Source organism: Cupressus sempervirens, chromosome 5 (genome assembly GCF_028749045.1).
Source record: "Cupressus sempervirens isolate cs-2001-9-10 chromosome 5, ASM2874904v1, whole genome shotgun sequence".
NCBI classification, from domain to species: domain Eukaryota; kingdom Viridiplantae; phylum Streptophyta; class Pinopsida; order Cupressales; family Cupressaceae; genus Cupressus; species Cupressus sempervirens.
The window spans coordinates 272632894-272637813 of NC_143122.1; the positions used below are offsets into that span (position 1 = coordinate 272632894).

General features: G+C 30.3%; 1 pseudogene; it reads left to right on the forward strand.

Moving 5' to 3' along the window:
* The first annotated feature begins 216 nt into the window (after positions 1–216).
* Positions 217–1713, forward strand: LOC149555624 (caffeic acid 3-O-methyltransferase-like; annotated as a pseudogene).
* The last annotated feature ends 3207 nt before the right edge of the window (positions 1714–4920 follow it).

Consider the following 4920-nt stretch of genomic DNA (forward strand, 5'->3'; position numbering starts at 1 on the left):
ATTAAAGTCATTTATCAACATACATATAAATAACATAATTGATCATAATAAATTTATCAAATTTCTAATTTTTAATTATCATTCATTTATTATTATTATAAACATGAACATAAATAGACTAAAATAGCTTCTTCAAATTAATAATTATCAAATTAATAAAAAAGTACCTATGATTTTTCTTTAAATTGACAAAGTTTGTATTAGATGAGGCAAACTATGGCTTCTTCAGAGTCTTCCATTGAAGCGCATCTCGCACTCTATGAAATCACTCTTTTAGTAGCCAAGCCAATGGCCCTTTGGGCTGCTATTTTACTTAACATATTTCACATATTTCTACTTCCACCAACAAACCTACCCATACTGAGTACTTGTTTAGAATCATAAGGCTTCTGGCGTCCAATGGTATTTTCACAGAAGAGAGCACAATAGATTATAGTGGGACTCCCTAATACAAGTATCGAACGGCTTAAACATGACATGCTAAGGCTTCATTCCTAGTGCAAAAGTGTTAAATAGTCAAAGTTTGACTTACTTTTCTAGGCTCAATTTCTTCCTTAGTGTGTGATGTTTACAAGTATGGCCTTACTACCCTCTCTAAGTTTCTTGTCAAAAATGGTGCCCAACAATCATTTGCACCTATTTCGCTGGCCATTAATGTAAAGTGTGTAGTAGATGCTTAACATCACCTTAATGAATCTGTCATAGATGGTGTCCATGCATTCACAAAAGCCCATGGGATGAACTTATTTGAGTACATGAGCAACAATCCTGAACCAAACAGGATTTTCAATGAGGGCATGGCTAGTGATACTGGCCCTTTAATGGCTTCTGTGGTGAAGATATATGATGGGTTTAAGAGCTTCAAGAGTGTAGTGGATGTCGCAGGAGGGGTTGGCTCTGCAATATCTTTAATAGTGAAAGAATATCCACACATTCATGGCATCAGTTTTGACCCTCCTCATGTTATAAGTACTATTGCTCCCATACAAGGTTAGTAACAATCTTCTATCTCTAAACTTCCATAGATTCTCACCAATCAAGACTTGCATGTTAGCAATTATAACATTAGAAGATGCTCACAAATTTGATCACAAATACAATTTTTATTATTATTCATAGAGATTTAACATTGCAAGGATCGACAACATGAAGGTAATATGTTTGAAAAAATTCCTTTAGCAAATGCCATATTTTTGAAGGTATTTTTACTTTTTAAAGAGTTTAAAAAAAAAATTAAAGTTAGGTTAAATGGTAGTCTAATGAAATGCTTCATTGTTATCTATATAGTGGATTTTGCATGACTGGGATGATGAACACTGTATAAAGATCTTAAAGAATTGTTATGAGGCATTACCACATGATGGGAAGATATTAATGGTTGATGTGGTCATTGAGAAGAAAGAAGGGTTGAAGAGGCAAGATAGATTACTATTTGATATCGCAATGATGGCTGCTTGCATAGGTGGAAAGGAGAGAATAGAGGAAGAATTTAAGGACTTGTTTCACCAAGCAGGATTCAAAAGTTACAAAATCTTCGAGTTACCTTTCCTTCAAACACTTATAGAAGTTTCTAAATAATAAATGGAAATGTGGGTTAAACAAGTGCTAAATAATAATTAATAAATAAGACCTTGTATGTGACAAATCATTATGTTGTATGTGGTTTGATCCACTATACATAATTGAAACCAATGAATATTTTATTTGTAGTTTTGTAATGAATAATAATAAGTTAGGATTTTCGTGTGTGACCAAAAAATTGTGTTGCATGTGGTATGGTCTAGTCACTGTGCAATATTTTATATGTACAAGGTAGCATTGTGAACATGAATGCCATTAATGAGTTATTTCATGTTCATTTAAATATGAGCAACAAAATTTTAAATCAAAATACAATAATGAAAAATTTAGTTATTTGTGTAAAATTCATTATATACTTTTCATTTGAATTATTATTATTTAATTATATGTCTAATCTTAACCATATTATGTAGATTGTTTGAAGATTGAATAATGAAAAAAGATTTTTTTTTCCATGGGAAACATAGAAAATAAAATATTTTGTATTCTTGGTAACATATTTATTGTCTTCATTATATAATAATGTTACTTCATCATTTAAATAGAAGCTATCAAGTACAATTTTATAAATATTTGTAGAAAAAATAGTTTTTATAATTTCATCAAGAAATTTGTAAATAATAAAATATAACTTGTAATGTCTTATAAAATGACTTTGACCCATTTCTTTAAGTTACAAATTTTATTTTATTAGTATATAATTTAAAAATGTTTAATTAAATAATTTTGTGATATTTCTTCATATTATAGTATAAAAAATTATATAATCCAATTACAGATAATGTTATAGTTAAATTAGAGTTGTGTTTAAATTTAGTATCAGGTTAGGTGAAGTTAAATCTATAGTTTATAGTTATGTTGAAGAATTCTGTCAGTAATCTAAAAAGAAACTTGAGACTGGAGTAATAAATTGATAGTATGAAAATCCAAAAATAAAATTATGAAGATTTGAAATTTTCTTTGTTTTTAGTAGTACCACATTTAATTTCTTTGTGCTGATGTAGATGGTTTTTACCTCATTCATTTTCTCTATTGCTGGAAATGCTTCCACCTAAATCATTGAAGTTCAAATTGTCTATCTTTTCATTTGAATGAAAAAATAGGAGATCCATTGTTGGTCGACTGAGTGGGACAAGAGCCATCTATGTTTAAAATTGGAGGTTTATTGTTTTCCTAATGTGCCAAATATAGCTCTGCAAAATTATTCGATACGCTTTATTGACTTGTACCTTTAAACTAGGTTGTTTTACTATATATAATTTATTTCCCCATCACGGTTTATGAGTGATGATTTAAGGTGATGTGATGGTTTAAGGTGGCATGAAGAGTATTTGATTTCAAAATCGACTATCTAGTTTCTATGCAAGATGATTGAATATATGAAACATGTGTTCATCATTCTCATTTTTCCTCAATGGGACTTTCTTCCATTACCACCCTTACAAATTATGATTTTCAAGGTTGATAGTTCAATCCTAGTAAGAAGAAATGAAGGATTTCCTCTTGGACTTCTGGACTCATTGCCTAACTAGTAAAAGATGTGTTCCACATTGTGGATCCATAGGTGGTGCAAGACTAACACAAAGGATGAGTATATATAATCATTAATTAGAATACTAAAAAATTGAATCAGTATATTTATATTTAATACATGTAATGTATCACATTTAGACCATTATTTCTCTGTCATCATATCTATCTCATCCATTCATTTCTTATTTCTCCTCATCTTTATATCTACATTTATGAAATACCCATGCCCACTCCTTATTTTTATTTCTCCTTTCTCATCTTTATTAGCATATTTATATTTTTGTATCTCTAAATATCTCTCTCCCCCCTCTCTCTATCTCAATTTCACTCTCTACATTACTTGTCCTTATCAACTCCCTCTCTCCTGCCCTACATCTTTCCCAGTTTATATAAATGTCCATGTGTCTCTTTTTTATTTTTATTCCTTGTCTTTCCATCTCTTTCTATCACTCTCTCTTTCTAAACCTCTCTACTCTCACAACTTTTTATTCATGTCTACCTCTCTCTATCTATATGTATCTATCTCTATTTATCTCACACCTAAATACACACACACACACATGCACGCGCATGCTCACGCACATGCACATGCACACGCGCACACACATGCACATGGACATGCGCATGCACATGCACACACACACACACACACACACACATATGCACACACACACACACACACATGCACACACACACACACACACACACACACACACACACACACACACACACACACACACAATTATTATTTCCCCCTCTTCTATATGTGCATTTGTTTCGTCACCTATCTTTGCAAATGTGAAGGGGTAGAATTATAAAGGTATCTATATACATAGTGGGTATTTAGAGATGGGAAAGTAAAGAGAGGAACATATGAATGAATGGGGAGAGGAATGTACATTTAGAGATAGAGAGATGAAAATAGAGTGGGGAGAGGGGGGGTGGGGGAAGAAAGAGAAGATAGAGAGATAAAGAGTAGTACAAGATGGGACATATATTACAAGATTTGGGATGATAGAGATCAAAAGATCAAGGGTAAAAGCACAAACCTTTTTCACCCTTTTGTAAAGGAAAAGGCTAACAAAAGTATATCTATTCACCTTCAATTACATACAATTGATATTGTTATTTAGAATTAGGAAATGAAGTAAACTAATGAAATGTGTAGAAATGGATGAAGTTTAGGATTATAAATTTTAATACTTATTTGGAAAAAGAATTGATATATTTTCCTAATTTTTATAGATGATTTTTTACATCCTAAAAAATGTAAAAAATCAGGGTTCTAGTTCCCACCACAAAACTATATGGAAATAAATTTATTTCCCTTTGATTTTAGACTATGTTAAATAGATTTTATATTTAGACGTATATTTTCTCTTTTATATGGATTGAAATCTCAACTCATCTAAAATTGATAGTTTTCATCACCCACCACATTTTTCAAATAAAATCTATTCTAACAGGGAGAAAAATCATAGATTCTAGAGGAAGACACCTCTAGAATGTCATATAATTTTTAGATTTTTTTTATATGATCTAATTTTCTTTCTTTCTTAAAATTGACATCTTTTAGAGGGTTAAAATACGTGCTTGTGAAATTTTTTAATTGCAATACACTGTATCAAATCAAAACACTATAAAATCTATATGATAATATTCTTGACTTCAAGCTCTATAAAATGGTGTTTACATATTATTAAAAAAAATCACAAAAAATAGTAAGAGTTATTGAAGTGCCACTTTTCTTAAATAATTTTGTTCCTTTAGTAATTGAAAACAAACTATTATAAAATATGCATTTAT